At 45.3% G+C, this 23660-nt stretch overlaps 1 long non-coding RNA gene across 13 annotated transcripts in view; it reads right to left on the reverse strand.

Moving 5' to 3' along the window:
- Nucleotides 1-8173: 8173 nt before the first annotated feature.
- LOC142475482 (uncharacterized) overlaps nucleotides 8174-23660 on the reverse strand; it is a 55692-nt gene continuing 40205 nt past the window's right edge. For 5 of the 13 annotated variants that reach the window (XR_012790964.1, XR_012790965.1, XR_012790963.1 and 2 more), the window contains 8 exons: nucleotides 23051-23170; nucleotides 21935-22030; nucleotides 20381-20492; nucleotides 16690-16809; nucleotides 15606-15703; nucleotides 13929-14039; nucleotides 10505-10616; nucleotides 9172-10012 (listed from right to left, as the gene is read on the reverse strand). This is a non-coding gene — a long non-coding RNA (uncharacterized LOC142475482). Of the gene's footprint in view, nucleotides 9136-9170; nucleotides 10013-10504; nucleotides 10617-13928; nucleotides 14040-15605; nucleotides 15704-16689; nucleotides 16810-20380; nucleotides 20493-21934; nucleotides 22031-23050; nucleotides 23171-23660 lie in introns of those variants that run through there. The other 8 variants (XR_012790969.1, XR_012790968.1, XR_012790970.1 and 5 more) reach the window with 5 other exon arrangements.

Below are 23660 nucleotides of genomic sequence, written 5' to 3' on the forward strand. Positions count from 1 at the left end.
TTAGTACCCAAATGAGTCACATACCTAAATTTTCGTATTCCCCTATAACCCTGGGCCAAACAAAAATAGAAAAATAATCCTAAGTGTCAACCCTAACTTTCAACCCTAACTTTCAACCCTAACTTTCAACCCTAACTTTCAACCCTAACTCTTCTCTGATTGGTTAGTACCCAAATGAGTCACATACCTAAATTTTCGTATTCCCCTATAACCCTGGGCCAAACAAAAATAGAAAAATAATCCTAAGTGTCAACCCTAACTTTCATCCCTAACTTTCAACCCTAACTTTCAACCCTAACTTTCAACCCTAACTTTCAACCCTAACTCTTCTCTGATTGGTTAGTACCCAAATGAGTCACATACCTAAATTTTCGTATTCCCCTATAACCCTGGGCCAAACAAAAATAGAAAAATAATCCTAAATGTCAACCCTAACTTTCAACCCTAACTTTCAACCCTAACTTTCAACCCTAACTCTTCTCTGATTGGTTAGTACCCAAATGAGTCACATACCTAAATTTTCGTATTCCCCTATAACCCTGGGCCAAACAAAAATAGAAAAATAATCCTAAGTGTCAACCCTAACTTTCAACCCTAACTTTCAACCCTAACTTTCAACCCTAACTCTTCTCTGATTGGTTAGTACCCAAATGAGTCACATACCTAAATTTTCGTATTCCCCTATAACCCTGGGCCAAACAAAAATAGAAAAATAATCCTAAGTGTCAACCCTAACTTTCAACCCTAACTTTCAACCCTAACTTTCAACCCTAACTTTCAACCCTAACTCTTCTCTGATTGGTTAGTACCCAAATGAGTCACATACCTACATTTTCGTATTCCCCTATAACCCTGGGCCAAACAAAAATAGAAAAATAATCCTAACTTTCAACCCTAACTTTCAACCCTAACTTTCAACCCTAACTTTCAACCCTAACTCTTCTCTGATTGGTTAGTACCCAAATGAGTCACATACCTAAATTTTCGTATTCCCCTATAACCCTGGGCCAAACAAAAATAGAAAAATAATCCTAAGTGTCAACCCTAACTTTCAACCCTAACTTTCAACCCTAACTTTCAACCCTAACTTTCAACCCTAACTCTTCTCTGATTGGTTAGTACCCAAATGAGTCACATACCTAAATTTTCGTATTCCCCTATAACCCTGGGCCAAACAAAAATAGAAAAATAATCCTAAGTGTCAACCCTAACTTTCAACCCTAACTTTCAACCCTAACTTTCAACCCTAACTTTCAACCCTAACTCTTCTCTGATTGGTTAGTACCCAAATGAGTCACATACCTAAATTTTCGTATTCCCCTATAACCCTAACCCTAACCCTAACCCTAACGTTTATCTCTATGGCAATGAACAGACCCGCTTATTGCCCCCCGGTCCGACCCCCCAGAGATGAACTCCAACTGGACAAGCACAGTCTCACCAAGTATGTGGAGGGCACTGATCGGATTGACATGTTTCTAAGGAACTTTGAAACGCAGTGCCGGCGGTACGGGGTGCTTCCCCAGCATAGGGTTGCACGCCTGGACCCGCTACTCTCCAGCTTGGCTAAACAGACTTTGATGGCGCTTACAGAGGAGTTTGCTGATGACTATGACCACCTGAAAGAACTTTTGCTGTTTCAGCATGGTTTTACCCCTGAATCTTACCGGGGTAAGTTCCGGCTGGAGGAGAGGCACCCTCAGGAGACCTATGTCACTTATGTGACCCGCATGGCTTTGTATGGGTTACACTGGGTGGAGGGCTCTGAGGCCAAGACTTACCAACGCCTGCTGGACCTCATCTTTCAGGAGCAGCTCATGCAGCAGTGCCCGCCGGCGGTGAGGGCTTTTGTGTATGATAAAAAGCCCAAGACCTACACCGAGGCGGCGAGGATGGCAGATGACTATGTGGTCAGCCGGTCCCAGATGACCGCCAAGGTACCAGCCAAAGCGGTAACCCCACCGGCGCCGGCCAAGAAAGCTGTGAGTACCCCCAGTGGACCCAAAAGCCGCCTGCGGGCAGCGGGTCACAGAAGGCGGGAGAGCTCCGGCATGAACGCCGGTGCTACAATTGCAACAGCACTGGTCACATCAGACCAGATTGCCCGGAACCCCTGCGTTCCAACGGACCCTATCGAGGGCAACGCACCCCAGCTGCAAAGCCGGTAGCCCGCGTGCGGGTGGCTTCCACCAAAGAACCAGGACCGGTCATGGAAACAACTCCCAGCGAGACGTCCCATGTCACCCCTACCCCGGTTTCTTCAGTGCCTACAGCCAGGAGCGGAGGACATCACAGCGCAGACCTGCAGCAGACGGACGGCAGGAGCAAGCATCTCACCCCGGTCACAGTCGGTGACCGGCAAGCAGTTGGCTTACTTGATTCAGGAGCTGCAGTGACCCTGGTCCGACCTGATATGGTCCGGCCAGAGGAATTGATCCCAGGCCCTGGGATACAGATCACTGTGGCTGACGGAGAGCCACGTTTCCTGCAGGTGGCCCGCATTTTTTTGGATTGTGGGGTGGGCAAGGGTGTGCGGGAGGTGGGGGTTTTACCAGGTTTGGATGCTGAAATTCTTTTGGGCAATGACCTGGGACCGATGACCTGCACCTACGACCGTGTGCCCCAGCCCGCTGCAGTGGCGGCGGTTACCCGGAGCCAGACCGCGGCAATGTCGGCGGTGGCCACCCCAGTCCCCCAGCCTTTGGGACCAACGTTAGCGGAGGGCACAGAGGAGCCCAGGGAGGTAAGCCAGGATCAGTTGCAACCACAGGCTGACTTACTGTTCCCCCTTACCGTGTCCCCTTCCCCTGACAATGACATGACTGGGGGGGGGGCAGATTTAGGAGCCCAGTTTAGTGAGGCAGTGAAGGCAGACCCTACCCTGGCCGGCGTGAGACTTCGGGCGTCCGAATCTCAGGCAGGGGAGGGCACTGAGCGCTGCCTATGGCATAAGGGACTCCTATACAGAGAAGAAGGGAACCCGAGAATAGAGAAGGGATTGACCGGTAAGCGACAGCTAGTAGTACCCCAGGGGTACCGACAGCAATTGTTACGGGTAGCTCACTCTATTCCGTTAGCGGGACATCAGGGGGTCACCAGAACGCGAGCCCGGTTATTGCAGCGTTATTTCTGGCCGGGGGCATCCAGGGATGCGGCTGATTTCTGCCGCTCCTGTGATGCCTGCCAGCGAGTAGGTAAGGCGGGCGACCGTGTGAAGGAACCCCTGAGACCCCTACCGATAATAGGGGAACCCTTCCAGAAGGTAGCAATGGACCTGATAGGACCCCTCATGATTCCTAGCAGGTCAGGGAAGTGCTACATCCTCACGGTGGTGGATTTTGCCACCCGGTACCCTGAGGCGGTAGCGCTGGGCACCATAAGTGCCAAGACAGTGGCAGCAGCTTTGCTGAACATTTTTGCTAGGGTAGGTTTCCCTAGTGAGATCCTAACTGATCAGGGGTCGCAGTTCATGAGTGAACTGTTACATTGTCTCTGGGATGCCTGCGGTGTACAGCACCAGCGCACTACCCCTTACCATCCCCAAACAAACGGATTATGTGAGAGGTTTAATGGTACCCTGAAGCAGATGCTTCGGACCTTTATAGAGGCGGAGGGGAAAGACTGGGAGATTCACCTGCAGCACTTGCTGTTTGCATACCGAGAGGTACCGCAAGAATCTACAGGCTTCTCCCCCTTCGAGCTACTATATGGCCGCAGGGTACGTGGACCTCTGGACCTCTTCCGTGAGGGATGGGAGGGGGAGACTACTGCTACTGATGCTTCAGTGATCCAGTATGTAGTAGATCTCAGAGACCGGTTAGAGATGCTTATGGGGGTGGCCCAGGACCACCTCAGGGCTGCTCAGACCAAGCAGAAGCAATGGTATGACCAGCAGGCCCGTAGCAGAGAATTCATCCCAGGACAGCAGGTGCTTGTTCTCAAACCCACTCGGGAGAACAAGCTGATGGCTGCCTGGTCGGGACCGTACCCGGTTATCCGAAAGGTGAATGAGTGCAACTATGTTGTACAGGTAGCGCCTGAGAGGCACAAGACATATCACATTAATATGTTAAAGGAATACAGAGCACCGAGTATGGGAGCAGTAATGGCCATTTGTAGCCCACTGCTGGAGGATCCGGCGAGCAATGCTCTGCCTGATCTCCTAGGGGAGGCAAAGCAAGGAAACACTGTTGAGCAGGTAGAGATCGGGGCACAGTTGAGTGCTAGGCAGAAGGGAGAAGCCAGGGACATGCTAGCTCAGTATAGCGCCCTCTTCACTGACATGCCAGGGACCACACATCTCACCAAACACCCAGTACACACAGGGGACCTGCAGCCTCTGCATAAGCACGCTTATAGAGTGTCAGCAGAGGTCAAGACAAGTATGGAGAGAGAGATTGAGGAGATGCTGACCCTAGGGGTAATTACTCTGTCCCAGAGCCCTTGGGCAAGTCCAGTAGTCCTAGTGCCTAAGAAGGACAAAACCACCCGGTTTTGTGTGGACTACCGGTTGCTCAACGCTGGGACGGTGTCAGATGCTTACCCCATGCCCCGCATGGATGAGTTACTAGATGAACTCGCGGGGGCAAAGTATCTGACCACCATGGATCTGAGCAAAGGCTACTGGCAGATTCCCCTGACCCTGGAGGCTAGGGAGAAGTCAGCATTCTTCACTCCAAGTGGCCTCTATGAGTTTTTGGTGATGCCATTTGGGATGAAGAATGCCCCGGCTACCTTCCAACGCCTGGTCAATAGGTTACTGGAAGGGATGCAGAGCTATGCCAGGGCTTACTTAGATGACATTGCTGTCTTTAGTAATTCCTGGGAATCCCACATAGGACATGTAGCTGCGGTGCTGGATAGAATCAGGGAGGCTGGGCTTACCTTAAAACCCACTAAGTGTATGGTAGGTATGGCAGAAGTCCTGTACTTAGGGCACAGGGTGGGTGGAGGGCATTTCAAGCCAGAGCCAGCCAAGGTAGAAGCCATAGTTCAGTGGCCTGTTCCAAAAACCAAGAAACAGGTCATGGCCTTTTTGGGCACCGCAGGGTACTACAGGAAATTTGTCCCACAGTACAGCGCCGTGGCCAAACCCCTGACTGATCTGACTAAGAAGCAACTGCCTGTGCTTATTACCTGGTCTCCTGCTGTGAAACTGCTTTCCAGGCACTGAAAGCTGCGCTTGCTGAGGCCCCCATCCTGGCTGCCCCAGATTATACCAAGCATTTTCTTATTCAGACTGATGCCTCAGACTTTGGTGTGGGGGCTGTGTTGAGCCAGGTGGGGGACGACGGCAAAGAGCACCCTGTGGTGTATCTCAGTCGCAAACTGCTCCCCAGGGAGGTGGCATATGCCACCATTGAAAAGGAGTGCTTGGCCATTGTGTGGGCACTCAAAAAGCTCCAGCCCTATGTCTATGGGAGGGCTTTCACGGTCATTACCGACCACAATCCCCTGAGCTGGCTACAGAGGGTATCAGGGGAAAATGCCAAACTGCTGAGATGGAGCTTGGCTTTGCAAGAATTTGAATTCACCATTCAGCACAAAAAGGGTAGTGAAAACAGCAATGCTGATGGACTTTCACGCCAGGACTATCCCTCTGAGACTGAATTCATTAATGGTGCCAGCAGTGCCCCACTCCCCGTCAGGGCCAGTGGGCCACAGGACACGCATTAAGAAGGGGAGGTGTAGAGGGAGAGAGGGGGTGGCCCGGTATTAAAGGGGTTGCACCCCATTTGGCCACCCCTGACCGCACCAGGGAGACAAGGGGTTAACTGGGCTGAGGTCCAGAAATGTGATGTAACCCTTGTTATGACATGTAAATGTATTTTCCCCTGTTCCATTGTAATGTCTGGTTACTCAGTGTTTGCATCACACACACACTAGAATCCATCCGGGAGCACAAGGGTTAATAATTCTTTAATGATTATAGCTCTTTGTGTAAGTTTCCCGCCTTTTCGGGCACCATTTTGCAGGTCCCCATTGGCCGCCATTAGGGCTCAATGCATTTCAATAGGAATTTGTGCTGTTTTCGTCCTGTTTCCTGTAGTGACCAGCAGGTGGCGTCCGAGAGGGAGAGCGGCGGTTTCCCATTGAAAGTCAATGGGCTCATTGACTTCAATGGAGATGCCTCGAGGTAACCTAGTTGGCTGCCGTCCAGACCGCAAACCGCAAAGCGGATACAATGTCCTTCAAAAGAGCTAAAATCACTGGGTCAAGTTCAACGTCAATTAGCGGGGAAATAAACTGTTTTAGGGCACCTAGGGATAAAATTCTTTTTGCCCCTAGTTCCTAAGCGTCCCCCCACTCGACCACCACCGGGTCCCCGAATCCTGGACCCCCGATAAGGGTCGAACCAGATAGAGCGGGTCGCGCCATAGGCTTTGCCGGCGGCGGCAGAAACGGCTCAGAAAAATGACTAAGTGAGAAATGCTGAATTTTAGGAATCCATATCTCCGGTTCCGGAGGGTTCAACGGATCAGGGTTTGGGGTATCTGTAGCCACTGCTCCGGCATCGCTGCAGAACCATCCTTGACCCGCTTGGACCAACCCGACGGAGTATGGACCCCCTTGAAGTTCGGGACTTTTCCCATAAACTTCAATGGCAGAAAACCCCCATTGACTTCAATGGCGGCGATTTACCATTGAAAGTCTATGGCGGAGCTGCCCGTTGTTTTCAATGGGGATTTAGTGAAAAGCTGAGATTTCTTTTTCAATGGAGATTTTTGTATTAAAATGATTTAATGTGCATTGGTGTAACTCCGGTTTCTTAGGTCGTAGCAAGTCGCTTTTTGGACCATATGGTGTCCCAGTTCTGGCAATGCGAACTGGGAAGTTTGGACCTGCTAAACCTAACGGAACCGGATATTTTAATACGTTTATGTTTTATGCTTAATAGTGTATCTTAAGGTATGGACAAAGACCCAGAAGAGATTCTTTTGGGCCATAAGGTAGCAGATGGCCCTGGGGACGCCGCTATGTCTAGGATTTAAGTGCTGTTCAAAGAGTTTTATCACCCTCACTGTTTATCCGAAGCCCAAACCAGGGCAGGTCTTAAGTGTTCCAGTTAACACCTTTCAACAAAGGTTTTCCTGCCAGAACTCCAAATGGTAGACTGTCTGGCATTCCTGACGTAAATGTGGGGCTTCAGAAATGAGACCCCCAGAGTTCTACTGCGCATGTGCCAACTAGCAGGGGGGCATGGGTCAGAATGCTTTCCCACGTTAGTGAGTGGCTGGAGGTAATTGTAAACCAATCCCCTGTGCTTAAGGTTAAGAATAGAAGGAGAATGGTTTATAAACTGCTGTCCACCCATATATCCTTTGTCTTCGTTTGCTGATATGGTTACCTGATATCACCTGAATGATTTCCTCACTGCTGAAAGAAATGCTACATCATACTTCTCATTCCCCAACCCTTAAGTAAGTGTACTTCTTGTTCGTTACTGTATTATCTGTTGTGTTCACCTATATTCTAAGGAATAAATACAATTTATTATATCTTAAGCCTCGTTCAGTTCAAACCCAATTATTTTTGTGTAATATTAATAAGCCTGTGGAAGCTATCGTCACAAGGAGGTATTATAGTGTGTATTGTGGGGAGAATTAGTGTGTGTGTTGTTTGGGAGTGATATTCGGGAGGATTGTGTGTGCAGAAGGAAGAATGAGTGAGGGGGGAGTAAGGGAGCAGGAATGAATGAGAGGGGGTCATTGAGTGATAGCGGGGAGGGGAGGGAAGAGTGAGGAGAGTGGGTGTAGGAGGGAGCAGTGCAAGAGACCGTCGGGGGCAGAATACATGGTGAGAAGGGAGGCTGCCTAGAAGCATAAAAATCTACTTCACCACTGTTCTGTACTCTCTTCAATACTCTGTGTTACAGATCTCTCTGGCAAGAAATGGGGTCCAATGGCAAAGACTGCTCTAAATAAGATAGTATAAATGAACACAGAGAGAAATTCCAAAGAGTAACCCAAGAAAATACAAGTGAAATCTAATCGTAAGGTAATTAGTCCCATTAAGTGAAATACATAAAGGAATAGTCCATAAAAAAGCACAAAGGAAAAAAATAGGAGTACTTTATTGTGATGTTACATTTCAGAGAATATAAAATTATAGGAAAACAATTCCACTTTGTTCAGAAAACCAGAAAGTCTTGGTCCCAGGTGGACTGAATTTTTATTGCAAATAAGTTCCTTAATACACAAGTAAAGAATATAGTTACTTATTCTATTCTCTACTGTAAGACGTGCCACATTGCCCAATATTTGGGTACAGTGCCCAGATTGTGACCATGCACTACAGAGGTGAGATTCCCCCAACTCCAATTTGCTACACACTCCAAGAGAGATTATTGTGATCAGAGGTGGAATGAGAGGGGTGAGAAGGGTCGCTGCCCAGGGAGTAGCCTGACAGGGGGTACAGAAATCTCTTTTGGTGCATATATTGCGGAGCTGCATTGATTGACTTGTCAATCAGCTCTGCTGCCTATCCCATTGACATCATGATCCGGCACTGTGATCAGCTGCAGCGCTGACCCAGGTGTGTTAGTGCAGCACTTTACAGGGAGGGAACAGAGGTTGTGGATGACAGATGCTGGGGATAGGCCATGAGTACGGGCCAGAGTAAGGTGGAGACTTTCTGTACTCTGCATACAGGACACTGCATGCATGACAGTGTCTGTGTGTGTGTGTGTGTGTGTATTCCAAGTGTCAGTGTGCATAAGTAAGTGTGCTCTGTAAGTATGCCTGTGTGGCAGGTATAGGGGGGTGGTTCAGCTGGAGGAACTTATCCAGACACAAAAGCACATAGATGCCCCAGATTATACCACCCCAAATGCTGATAATATCCTGCTGCACTTTACAGAAGATGATGCAGATGTCAGTGGGTGGTGGGTTCATTAAATCCATCCATCATATCATAGCCACACTGTGCATATGATGTACTGAATCAATCACAGGAAGACATCTCCATGGTAGGGGTAGAAGTTAACAGAATATGTCCAGCACTGTGGTGTGTAGCCCATAAATAATAATTGTGCACATTACAGAACATACTTGCAACTGCAAGATCATTTTGCTGCTTGTAGTGTTTGCTCTTGTCCTGTGCAGTGTTGTCGTAGATCCGTCTCTTCAGTGTTCACTGCAATAAAAGTAAGACATTGCATTAATATTACAGAAGTTTGGGAGCTGAAATCCCACTATGCTGCAGACATTTTCCCTTTGCATAAGATTCTTGTGATTATATCTCAATGATGATCAATAACAACTACATCATAACACAGCCGCTCAATACAAAATATGTATTTGCTATCAATGGTCATGGAGGCCAAACGTCACACAATGTACAGTTATACTGCTGCGGCCGAGTTTATTCGAGCATTTGCCCGTTCTTGGCCGCAGCAGTAACCTGGCGCGTGCCGGAGGGTGCCGGGCGCACGCCGAAGCAGCGGAGGAGCGCCCTCCGATCGGGGCTTTCTCCCTTCCGCTGCCGGGTCCGTCGGGTCCCCCGGAACCCCCTGCCGCTGTCCCCCACATCGCGGGACACCAGTGCTCCCTCGGGGAGCCCTGGACGCGCGTGCAGGGGGCGCAGGCACCCGATGACGCGTGACCGTGCATCGGTGATGCGCGGCACGCTGAGGGAGTGCGGCTAGCACGCCGGGGCATCCCCCGGCTTGCGGTGCTAGCCGTGCTTCAATAAAACGTGTCGGTAGTGTAGCAAGGATTATTTCTTCCTCTGGTGCATTATGATGGGATGTGTTGTAAGATTCTGCATTATTAGCATCACTGAATCTTTTGGAAACTGAGTAATATTCTATGTTTTAATGCAATATTATGGATGATCAGCCGGTAAAATAAAGCTTACTGTATCTGTAGCCATGCTCTACCCATGATGTGCTGAATCAATGACTGCAGAGTGATTCAGAGTGGTAAACATAACTGGAACTCATCTCTGAATAGAGGACAGAACAGCAGTGCAGAGTAGGAGGTGAATGTATCTCAAATGGAAGACTTAGTAGCTGTGTGGGGAGTAGACAGTACAGACTGATCAAATAAATAGTTAAAGGAGTATCTTCAACATTACTTGGCTTTGTTATCAACATTGAAGTTTCTCTTGTTTTTTCTGTTCTTTAAATCACTACTACTGATGCCATGTGTAACCTGTACTGAGAGATATACTCTACTGGCCTAGATGAAACCATATGATGCAAACAGGATTCATCCCACTCCAGTTTCATATGATTGCACCACTTCAACCTTTAATAAAACACATAGAACTACAGCAGTGCGCTACTGCACATGTTCTTGTTATGAATGGTAGTAGATGTGGTCCTTGGGTCAATACTTCATACAGCAGCCACACTCTACTCATGATGTATTGAATCAACAAAAACCTGCATGGTACAGATCACAGGAAGGGTAGAGTAGAGGGGAATATGTCCAATGCGAAACCCTTAGCAGCTGGATTGTGTGGAGTCAACAAAACGACAAATACTAAATGAGAAATATACACATTGCTTATCTGTCTCTGTGTAGTCATTTTCCTCCTCTTCAACTGTCTTTCAAAATTTCTCTTCTGACAGAAAAGAAACACATGGCTTCAATATTCACTGTTCTTCCCTCCTGAAATAAAAGTTAAGCATTGCATGGTTATGATCATACATACAATGAACCTTGCGCCAAACCATGTGATCCAAAGTAAATCCACCTCCCTCCCATAGCTGTGTTCCTTCTAGAGCTTCTACCACACAAGTCATTAATGTTCGTGACACTGTACTGCAGTCACAGTCTGCACACAAAGTACTGAATCAATTACATCACACTGAAAAGGCAGTCTACATGATGCAATAGTTAACCATAATAACTCTGTCATGCAAATGACAGGAAAACCTATATGTATATCATTAGGGGAGAGGGGAAAAATAATTAAAAAATAAGTGCGACAAATAAAAACAGATTATAGGAAAGTAAATCCTTGCCCTGGAAACTTTACAATCTAATAGAAATGTTAGAAGACTTAAAGAGAGGCAGCAGTTGGGGGAAGAAGTGCAGTAGATGACAATGCTTGTCCTTAATGGTGGGTACAATTAGTAGAAAGCACATCTTGGGAACAATAGTTGTTAGCAGTGACTGTGGGTGTGGGACAGTAGCCACGAGTCAAAGTTTTTTAAATGCTTGATTTAAGTCGTGAATTTTAAGATTGGTCTTACATGTGGGTGGAAGAGGTTATGTTGGCATATACTGAGTGTGAGGAAGTTTCACATGTACGGTGCAGTGATGGAAAATGGTTTCAGGCAAGTGAGAGAACAGTAGAGGTGAAAGAAGTTTACAGGAGACAGTTATGGTTATAGTGCAAGAGACAAGCAAGGGCATAACGAGAGATCAAAGATGATATGCAAGAAGGAGCAGATTAATGGAGAGCCTTAACAAAAATGTAAGGAGGAGAACTTTGTAGGTGATACAAAAACTTGATGGGATGCCAGGACAGGGATTTAAGGAGATGAGCAGAGACTGTTGTGGGAGAAAGTGAGATAATTCAAGCAGCAGAGTTTTGCATAGGAGAAAGTTGTGAAGCATGGAGGCCTGTTAGTAGTATGTTAAAATAACCTATAGGATAACAGTATACATTGGAGTTTTAGCAGTAGGTTGAGAGGGGAAAGGGAAGATCTTGGCAATATTACAGAGAAAGAGGCAACACATTTTACCCATAGCCGTGCATGTGAATGGAGATGGAATTGAAGAGCCAAATGTTACTCCTATGCAACATGTTTGATGACAAGATAGATGGTAGTACTGTTTACTGTGATGGAGAAAGGGGATAATATGAGCCCAGTGTTAGACATTAAGTTTAAGGCAGTGGAGTGCCATCCATGAGCATATAGCCAGGAGACAACCCAAGAGTAGGGACTGGATTGCAGGAGTGAGAACAGGGGTGGATAGATTTGTGTGTGTATCATCCGCATAGAGATTATATCTAAGGCCAAAAGCATTGATGAAGTCACCAAATGATAGTATGTAGAGAGAAAGAGAGATCTCAGAACAGAGCCCTGATGTATACCCACAGACAGATCAATAGAAGACGAAGACATGTTAGCAACAGAGATGGAGAATGTGTGACAGGAAAGTTATGATGAAAACCAGGATAGAACTTTGTTACTGATACCAAGAGAGAGTTTAGAATATGAAGGAGGAGAGTGATTGAGAGCATCAAACGCAGCCGATAGATCAAGTAGGATTAGTAGGGAAAAACCTTGGGAATTAGCTTTAAGCACAGTCTGTAGAACGTGCTGTACGAAAGGCAGGTTGTAAAGGATCCAGGAGGGCATGTGATTTAAGAATGTTGACACTAGCAATTAGAAGGCAAACAGCATGAGGGATACAGAGCGGTAGTTAGTAAGGCACATAGGGTGTAGTTTGTTTCTGACAAAAGGGTGACCGCTACAGGCTTAAAGTAAGAGGGCAAAAATCCAGAGAATAGGGAGAAATTGAAGATGTGGGTGAGAGTGGGGACTAAGAGATGCAGTAAGGTGTGAGGGGATACGATCTAGAGGGCATGTGGTAGAGGGAGAATAGAAGATGATTAGCTTCCAGCTCTGTAAGAGAAGAAAAGGAGTCAAGTGCAGAAGGAGATTTGGGTAGAAGGAGAGAAGGGGGAAGGGACAGAAGGAATCTCCTTTTGGGTGGCATCCACCTTGCCTCTGAAGTAGTCAAATGCTTGAGGAGAAGTGAAGGAAGGATGGCAAGTGGGAGGAGAAGGTCAGTGGAGGGAGTCAAATACAGAGAAAAAAAACAGCGTAAATTAAATTTGAGTGTTGATGAGTGTGGAAAAAAGTAGTGTATTTAGCCCTAGAGAGCAGCTTTATACAGGACAGGAGACATTTTTACTGTAGAAAAATCAAACAAAGTGTGAGATTTCCTCCGTAGGTATTAAGAACAGCGAGTGGAAGTGTGATGAGTGTGTTTGGGAATTTAGCCAAAGGTGTGGGTTAGAGGGATGAGTGTGTCAGAGCCTAGAGGGGGCATATAGATAGGAGGATAGCATTGTAAGAGTTAATAAGATTGTTAGTTTAAGCAGAAAGAAAGAGAGAGAAGAGAGAAGAGAGGTTAGAGTAGATGTCAGAGGAGAGTTTAATTAAGCAGAGGCAAATCAGTGGGACAGGTAAGATGCGGTGAGGGGAATGACTGATTGTGACTGATGAGAGCAGAAGAGGTTATGTACAACTAGAGCCTTGTTAGTAAGAGTGGACATTCCAGAGGGCACAGGAGAAGGGAAGAGAAAAGTAAGGAAAGGAATGTGGATTACATTAGATAGGTTAACACTCTTAGTAGGGAGGCCTGATGTGTATATGAGCCGGTCCAAGATTATAAGAGATATCCCCCAACATCAGCGAGCATAGAAGGAGACACAGAGATAGGTGTAGAGAGAGACAGAGATAGGGATATGTAGAGAGAGAAGGGCGTCAAGAGAATGAGACAGATAGGCGTAGAGAGAGGAGACATAGAGAGAGGGGGCTTTGAGAGGGGGGCGTAGAGAATGAGGGAAGGTGGAAGAGAATAGGATGTGCAGGAGTGCATTTCATTGAGCAGTGCAGAAATAGCTGCAATAGAGGTCTGTACAAATGGTGCTTTGTGTAGACACATGCAAAGGTAGGGGAAGGAAAGTGTATAGAACATGTGGATAAAAGCAGGAGTGTGGAAGTTAGAGAAATTAGAAAAGTTTTACAGAGGAGTGAGGAAACAGTAAACAGAAAGAACAAGAGAGAGGTTACATTGGGATGACGTGCTGTGGTAGAGAGAAATGCTAGGAGAGAGCCTCCAGATATTAGAGGACATGAATTGAGAGAGCAAATGTATAAATCAAAACCGGAGGGGGAGGTATAGCACGAAAGCTTGCACAGCAGTTGATGAAGATTATAGTCTTAAAGTTGCGTGTACCTGTCAGGGCACTCAAGAAGGTCAATGCTCACAAGTGCAGAGTTCATGAAGAAATGCTGAATCCAGTTCCCCTCCAATTTAATTTTAATATAACTTTTTCATTCTTCATTACTGCAAAAAGCAAACAAAACAAAACCACATTGCATTACTATTTTCAAAATGGATTGAATGACATATTCAACAGTAACTGTGTGATGCCAATATTGCCTTCTCACTCGTAGGCCAGTACGGTCAGGTACCCAGTACTGATAAAACAATAAGTGCCCGTACTAAGTACCAATATGAATTATAAGGAAATGTAAAATCTCCAGGTCTCTCTCCATCTCTGCAAAAGATATATGGATAAGCCCATATTAAGGCATCACGTGACCGGAGCAGTCACTGACTGGGTATACGCAAAGATGCAGGGAGATGCAAAGAAAGGGAGGGAGAGAGACAGGGAGAAGATGGGAAACGGAGGGAGGCACGGATGGCAGGCCTCTCTCTTTCACTGGTGCATGCAAGGAGCTGGTCCCAACATCCACAAAGTGTGTGTGTATTATTGGTTGTGTTTTATGGCGGTAGGAGGATAGTGTGTATATTGTGTGTGTGTGGGAGTATTATATTGTGTGTAGGGTATTATAGTGTGTATATTATGTTGAGGTGCAGAGGAGAGTGTTAGATTGGGTATCTTGTGTTAGGGGGTATTGTGTATATTGTGTTTAAGACTATAATATTATTGGGGAGATTATTATTGAGGAGGTATTAAAGTGTGTATTGTGGGGAGTATTAGTGTATGTATTATTTGTGGGTGACAGATGCTGTGGGTAGGCCAAGAGTACGGGCCAGACTAAGGTGGAGACTTTCTGTACTCTGCATACAGGACTCTACATGTACTGCAGAGGTGAAATTCCCCCAACTCCAATTTGCTACACTCTCCAAGAGAGAATATTGTGATCAGAGGTGGAAGATGAGCAGGGTCACTGCCCAGGGAGTAGCCTGTCAGGGGGCATGGAAATCTCTTTTGGTGCGTATGTTGCCACGTGGCATTGATTGACCGGTCAATTAGCACTGCTTCCTATCACAGTGACATGATCCGGTGCTGTGATCGGTTGCAGCGCTGACCAAGGTGTGTTAGTGCAGCAATTTACAGGGAGGGAACAGAGGTTGTGGGTGACAGATGCTGGGGGTAGGCCAAGAGTACGGGCCAGAGCAAGGTGGAGATATTCTGTACTCTGCATGCCCATCCTGCATGCCCAGGACTCTGCATGCATGCCAGTGGCTGTGGGGTGTGTGTGTGTAGGTATGCCAAGTGTCAGTGTGCATAAGTAAGTGTGCTGTGTGTGTAAGTAAGTTTGCCTGTGTGGCAGGAGGTGTAGGGGGGTGGGGGGCGGGGGGCGGTTCAGCTGGAGGACTTTACCCAGCACAAAAGCACATAGATGCCTCTGATTATATCACCCCAAATGCTGATAATATCCTGCTGTAGATGCACTTTACAGAAGATGATACAGATGTCATCAGTGTTTGGTGGGTTCATTAAATCAATCCATCATATAATAGCCACACTGTGCAAATGATGTACTGAATCAGTAACACCAATCACAGGAAGACATCTCCATGGTAGGGGTAGTGTTGAAGTTAACAAAATATGTCCAGCACTGTGGTGTGGAGCCCATACATAATAATTGTGCACATTACCAGAACAACATATTGTCAACTGCATGATCATTTTGCTGCTTGTAGTGTATACTCTTGTCCTGTGCAGTGTTGTAGTAGATCCGTCTCTTCGGTGTTCACTGCAATAAAAGTAAGACATTGCATTAATATTACAGAAGTTTGGGGGCTGAAATCCCACTATGCTAATGACAGTTTCCCTTTGCATAAGATTCTTGTGATTATATCTCAATGATGATCAATAACAACTACATCATAACACAGCTGCTCTATACAGAATATGTATTTGCCATCAATGGTCATGGAGGCAATATGTCACACAATGTACATATATAGCAAGGATTATTTCTTCCTCTGGTGTATTATGATGGGAGGGTGAGATTCTGCATTATCAGCATCAGTAAATCTGTAGGAAACTGAGTGATATTCTATTTTTTAATGCAATATTAGGGTAAAATAAAGCTTGCTGTATCTATAGCCATGCTCTACCCATGATGTGCTGAATCAATGACTGCAGAGCGATTTAGAGTGGTAAACATGACTTGAACTCATCTCTGAATAGAGGGTAGCACAGTAGTGCAGAGTAGAAGGTGAATGTATCTCAAATGGAAACCCTTAGCAGCTGTGTGGGGAGTAGACAGTACAGACTGACCAAGTAAATAGTAAAAAGTAGTAACTTCAACATTACTTGGTTTTGTTCTCCACTCCTGTTTTTCTGTTCTTTAAATCACTAATACTGATGCCATATGTAACCTGTACTGAGAGTTATATACTCTACTGGCCTAGATCAAATTAAATGATGCAAACAGGATCCCTCCCACTCAAGATTCATATGATTGCACCACCTCAACCTTTCATAGCAATAACATAGAACTGCAGCAGTGCGCTACTGCACATGTTCTTGTTATGAATGGTAGTAAATGTGGTCCTTGGGTCAGTACTTCATACTGTAGCCACACTCTATTCATGATGTATTGAATCAACAAAAATCTGCATGGTACAGATCACAGGAAGGGGTGGAGTAGAGGTGAATATGTCCAATGCGAAACCCTTAGCAGCCGGATTTTTTGGAGTCAATAAAACGACAAATACTAAATGAGAAATATACACATTGCTTATCTGTCTCTGTGTAGTCATTTTCCTCCTCTTCAACTGTCCTTCAATTTTCTATTTTGCAAGAAAATGAACACATGGCTTCAATATTCACTTCTGTTCTGCAGTCTTTCCTCTTGAAATAAAAAAGTTAAGCATTGCATTATTATTATTATAATTATTATTGACGATACATACAATGAACCTTGCTCCAAACCATGTGATACAAAGCAAATCCACCTCCCTCCCACAGCTGTGCTCCTTCTAGAGCTTCTACCACACAAGTTATTCATGTCAGTGAAACTGTACTGCAGTCCCGGTCTGCACACAATCTACTGAATCAATGACATCACACTGTGTCACACAATGTCATGCTAACGACAGGAAACAATCTTTGTATATATCTTTGTATATATAATAATAATAATAATAATAATAATAAAAAAAATAAGACAGGACAGACACTCCTACATTGCAATCAATAGAAAATAACTGGGACAGGCACTTCAAGGATGCATACGGTCCCGGATAAACTGTAGCTACCTATACACGTGTGCCTTGTCTCTAGACTCTGCAAATATCTCTATTTATATACCACCCATTGTGTACTCAGCGCTTTACAAGAGAGACCAAAAAGTACAGGAAATTATTATACAATAAGTTCAACAAACAAAAACAGACAATAGGAAAGTAAATCCCTGTCCTGGGTAGTTTACAATCTAAGAGAAATGTAAGGAGACTTACAGAGAGACAACAGGTGGGGGAACAAGTGCAGTAGATGACAATGCTTGTCCTTAATGGTGGGTACTTGTAGTATAAAGCACTTCTTGGGAACAATAGTTAGTGACTGAATGAGTGACAGTAGCAACGAGTAAAAGCTATTGAAATGCTTCATTTAAGTTGTGAATTTTAAGGTTGATCTTAAATGTGGGTGGAAGAGGGTATGTTGGCATATACTGAGTGTGTGTGAGTTTCACAGGTAAATTGATGGGAAAGGGTTTCAGGCAAGAGAGCGAGTGCGCAGTAGAGGTGTAAGAAGTATAATGGAGACAGTTATTAGTAGAGCTTAGGAGACGAGGAAGGGCATAACGAGACCAAAGATGATATGTAGGAAGGAGCAGATGAATAGAGAATAGTGTTGGACTGGGTCCTCAACTATAAAAAAATGGGTAACGGGTACCCGGTCAAAATGAAAGGTTCTACCCGGTCGGGTACACGGTTTGGCACTTACCTTCCGGGTGGCGGTGACATCTAGGATCAGCAGCAGTCCTGTGACGGTGGCAGCATCTGTGGTGTCTTCAGCCGGCGGGGGAGCTGCAGGCTCACAGACACAGCTTACCTGCTTCGGTGCTGTGGAAGTTATTCCTGCAGCTCCCCCCGCCAGGTGAAGACACCTCTGATGCTGCCAACATCAGAGGACTGCTGCTGCTGATCCTAGATGTCTTAGGAAAGGTAAGTATAAAAGATTATTTCCAGCTGCCCTGACATTACCCGACGCCGGGTATTACCCGGCCAAGTCCACTTCTCAGTGGCCGGTTTCGAGTAATGTCCGGGTAGCTGGAAATGTGTTGGGTAACGCCGGGTACTCGGTACACCACTAATAGAGAACCTTAACAAAAAGGTAAGGAGGAGAACTTTGTAGGTGATCTGAAACTTGATGGGAAGCAAGGAGAGGGATTTAAGGAGGAGGAGGAGATGAGCAGATACTGTTGTGGGAGAAAGGGAAATTATTCAAGCAGCAGAGTTTTGGATAGATTGCAAATGAGAAAGTTGTGAAGCAGGGAGCCCTGTTAGCAGTATGTTAACCCATACGATAAGGGCATGCATTGGCGTTTTAGCAGTAGATTGACAGAGAAAAGGGCAAATCTTGGAAATATTACAGAGAAAGAATCGACAAACTTTAGCCAGTGTCGTGAATGAAGATGGAAAGGGAAGAGTCAAATGTTACTCCTAGGCAATGTGCTTTCATGACAGGATGATGGTAGTACTGTTTACTGCGATGGAGAAAGGTGATATTAGGCCAGATTTAGGGGGAAATATGAGGAGCTCAGTTTTAGACATTAGGTTTAAGGCAGAAGAGTGTCATCCATGGAGGATATAGCCAGGAGGCGACCCGAAACTAGGAACTAAATTGCAGGAGTGACGGTAGGGTGGATAGGTGTGTGTATCATCTGCATAGAGATGATATCAAGGGCCAAAATAGTTGATAAGGTCAACTAGTGATAGTATGTAGTGAGAGAGGTCCCAGAACAGAGTCCTGAGGTATACCAACAGACAAAACAACAGGAGACAAAGACACGTTAGCAACAGAGATGGAGAATGTGTGATGGAGAAGTATGATGAAAACCAGGATATAAGTTTGCTGCGGATACGAAGAAAGAGTTTAGAATATGAATGAGAAGAGTGATTGACAGTATCAAAAGCAGAAGAGAGATCAAGCAGGATTAGTAAGTAAAATGGACCTTGGGAATTTTCTTTATGTACATAATTGGTTACATTGGGAAAGGCAGATTGTGAAGGGCCCAGAGGAGCATGTGATTTAAGAATGTTGATCAAACGGGAGATCACAAGACGTTCTAGCAATTAGGAGGCAAATGGTAGGACGGATACAGGGCGATAGTTAGAAACTCACACAAGGTCAAGGTTATTTTTGAGAATAGGGGTGACCACTGCATGCTTAAAAGGAAGAGTTGAAAGAGCCAAAGGATATGGAGGAATTGAAGATGTGGGTGAGAGTGAGAATATAGGATTGAGAGGGCATGTGGTAGAGGGAGAAGAGAAGATCAGGTTCCAGCTTTGTGACAGGAGAAAAGGAGACAAGAGTGCAATGAGATCTAGATAGAAAAAGAGAGAGGGGGAAGGGAGAGAACGAATCAACTTGTGGATGGCATCCACCTTGCCTCAAGTGAGCAAAGGCTTGAGGAGAAATAAAGGATGGATGTTAAGTGGGAGGAGAAAGTCAGTGGGGGACTCAAATACATAGAAGACAGTGTGAATGAAATTGGAGTGTTGATGAGTGAGGAAAAAGTAGTGTTTGACCTTAAAAAAAGGAGCAGAGTTTTACAGAACAGGACAAAGGTTTAGTGTAGAAAATCAGACTGTGAGATTTCCTCCATAGGTGTTAAGAGCAGCAGTGTGATGTGATGAAGTGTGATGAGAGCGTGCTTGTGAATTAAACCAATGCATGGGTTAGGCTGCGTCTATAGTAAGCACGCAACAGAAGGCAAAGTTAGCGCATGCCTGTCGCTCCAGCAATCCCTGCACTGAGGTCCGAGGCGACGGGGAGGCCCTGCATCGCTCGCACGCACTGTGGACGACCAAGCGTGTGCCCATGATAATCACGGCCTTAGAGGGATGAGTGTGTCAGAGCCTAGAAGGGGCATATAGATGATGGAGGAGGAGGGAGGAGGAGATGATAGCATTGTAAGAGTTAACAAGATAGTTAGTTTAAGCAGAAAGTGAGGAGAGGTTAGAGATAAGGGTAGATGTCAGAGGAGAGAGTTCAATTAAGCTGAGGTATCGAGTAGGACAGGGGTGAGGGGAATGAGAAGTGGTGGACATTCCAGAGGGCACGTGAGAAGGGAAGAGTAAAGTGAGACAAGGAATGTGGATTACATTACATGGGTTAATACGCTTAGCAGGGAGGTGGAGAGAGAGGCAAGAGGCAGAGGGTGGTGTAGGGGTAGAGGAAGAGATGTTGCATGTACCTTGTCAGAACATTAAAGAACGTCAATTCACACTGGTGCAGAGTTGATGATGAAATGCTGAATCCAGTTCACGTCCAATTCAATTTTAACAGAACTTTTTCATTCTTCATTACTGCAAAAAAAAAAGTAAAAAACAATGCATTACTATTTTCAAAATGGATTGAATTCCCCCACCAATGACTATGTGTTACCAATATATCCCTCTCAGTCCCACTGCAGCACATACTGTACCAGTGTGAAAGTAAGAAGGTACACTGTACCGGTAAAACAATACGTGCCGGTACTATGCACCATATGAATTATAAGGGGATGTAAATCTCCCAGTCTCTCTCCATATCCGCAACAGAGCGGGCTCCGGTCAGTGGCATGGATGCCCATATATGGGTATGCTCATATTTGGGCATCCCATGTCACTGACCGGAGCCGGCTCTGAGTATAGGGATATATGCGGAGACGCAGAGGTGCAAGGAAATGGGAGGAGGCACGGTGAGAAACAGGGAGAGACCACAGGAAGATAGAGGGCAACAACTTCCACAAGGTACTTGTATGGGTATAATTGTTTGTATTTTGTGCAGAGGGGGTAATTTCAGATAAAATACAATTCTCCACCCTCTACGAAACAATTCCACTTTGTTCAGTAAGCCAGAAAGTCTTGGTCCCATGTGGACTGAATTTAATGCAAATAAGGTCCTTAATACACAAGTAAAGAATAAAGTTACTTATTCTCTACTGTAAGAAGTGCCACATTGCCCACTATTTGGGTCCTGTGCCCAGATTGTGACCATGCATGGCAGAGGTGAGATTCCCCCAACTCCAATTTGCTACACTCTCCAAGAGAGATAATTGTGATCAGAGGTGGAACTAGGGGAGGGTGTGAGCAGGGTCACTGCCCAGGGAGTAACCTGACTGGGGGCACGGAAATCTCATTTAGTGCATATGTTGCGGCACTGCATTGATTGACCGGTCAATCTGCACTGCTGCCTGTCACAGTGACATCCTGATCGGGCACTGTGATCAGCTATAGCACTGACCCAGGTGAGATAGTTCAGCACTTTACAAGGAGGGAACAGATGTTGTGGGTGACAGATGCTGGAGGTAGGCCAAGACTGTTGGCCAGAGTAACGTGGAGACTTACTGCACTCTGCATGCCCATCCTCTCCCTGACATCAGGGGAAGGAAGTGGCCCTGGGGTGTGTGTAGGTATGCCAGATGTCAGTGTATGCATAAGTAAGTATGCCTGTGTAGTGGGAGGTGTAGGGGCGTTAAGCTGGAGGACTTAAAACAGGCACAAAAGCACATAGATACCTCTGATTATACCGCACCAAATGCTGATAATATCATGCTGTAGCTGCACTTTACAGAAGATGATGCAGATGTCATCATTGGTTGGTGGGTTCATTAAATCAATCCATCATATCATAACCACACTGTGCATATGATGTACTGAATCAGTAACACCAGGAAGACATCTCCATGTTAGGAGTAGAGTTGAAGTTAACAGAATATGTCCAGCACTGTGGTGTGTAGCCCATAAATAATAATTGTGCACATTACCAGAACAACATACTGTCAACTGCAAGATCATTTTGCTGCTTGTAGCGTATGCTCATCCTGTACAGTGTTGTAGTAGATCCGTCTCTTCAGTGTTCACTGCAACAAAAGTAAGACATTGCATTAATATTACAGACGTTTGGGGGCTGAAATCTCACTTCGCTGCGGACAATTTCCCTTTGCATAAGATTCTTGTGATTATGTCAATGATGATCAATAACTGCATCATAACACAGCCGCTCTATACAGAAGATGTACTTGCTCTCAATGGTCATGGAGGTAATACGTCACACAATGTACAGATATAGCAAGGATTATTTCTCCCACTGGTGCATTATGGCATTATGATGGGAAATGTTGTGAGATTCTGCATTATCAGCATCACTGAATCTTTTGGAAATTAAGTGATATTCTATGTTTTAATGCAATATTATGGATGATCAGCCGGTAAAATAATAATAGCTTGCTGTATCTGTAGCCATGCTCTACCCATGATGTGCTGAACCAATGACTGCAGAGAGATTCAGAGTGGTAAACATGACTGGAACGCATCTCTGAATAATGGGCAGCAAAGCAGTGCAGAATAGGAGGTGAAAGTATTTAAAATGGAAGATCCTTAGCAGCTGTGTGGGGAGTAGACAGTACAGACTGACCAAGTAAATGGTAAAAGGAGTAACTTCAACATTACTTGGCTTTGTTCTCCACATTGAAGCTTTCCTCCTCTTTAAATCACTAATACTGATGCCATGTGTAACCTGTACTGAGAGTTATATAATCTACTGGCCTAGATGAAACCATATGATGCAAACAGGATCCATCCCACTCCAGATTCATAGAATTGAACCACCTCAACCTTTCATAACAATCACATAGAACTGCAGCTGTGCGCTACTGCACATGTTCTTGTTATGAATGGTAGTAGATGTGGTCCTTGGGTCTTTACTTCATACTGTAGCCACCCTCTACTCATGATGTATTGAATCAACGAAAACTTGCATGGTTCAGATCACAGGAAGGGGTAGAGTAGAGATGAAAATATTCAATGTGAAACCCGTAGCAGCCAGATTGTGTGGAGTCAATAAAACGACAAATACTAAATGGTAAATGAGAAATATACACATTGCTTATCTGTCTCTGTGTAGTAATTTTCCTTCTCTTCAACTGTCCTTCAAATTTTCTCTTTTGCAAGAAAAGGAACACATGGCTTCAATATTCACTTCTGTTCTGCAGTCATCCCTCCTGAAATAAAAGTTAAGCATTGCATTGTTATTATGATAATACATACAATAAACCTTGCTCCAAACCATTTGATGCAAAGCAAATCCACCTCCCACCCACAGCTGTGCTCCTTCTAGAGCATGCATGTCAAACTCCAGTCCTCGAGGGTCCCAAACAGGCCAGGTTTTCAGTAGGGATATCCTGAAAACCTGGCCTGTTTGCTGCCCTCGAGGACTGGAGTTTGACATCCTTGTTCTTGAGCTTCTACCACGCAAGTCATCCATGTGAGTGACACTGTACTGCAGTCCTGGTCTGCACACAATCTACTGAATCAATGACATCACACTGAAAAGGCAATCTACAAGATGTATTAGTTGTCCACACTTCCGAAATGTTACTTTTATGTCCAAATCACTTATTCCCATGACCTGATATTTGTATTTGTTATTTATAGGATTGTCACAAAGAGTTGATGAGGTCACCAAATGATAGTATGTAGAGAGAAAGAGAG

This window comes from Ascaphus truei, unplaced genomic scaffold, assembly GCF_040206685.1.
Source record: "Ascaphus truei isolate aAscTru1 unplaced genomic scaffold, aAscTru1.hap1 HAP1_SCAFFOLD_1244, whole genome shotgun sequence".
Lineage (NCBI taxonomy): Eukaryota > Metazoa > Chordata > Amphibia > Anura > Ascaphidae > Ascaphus > Ascaphus truei.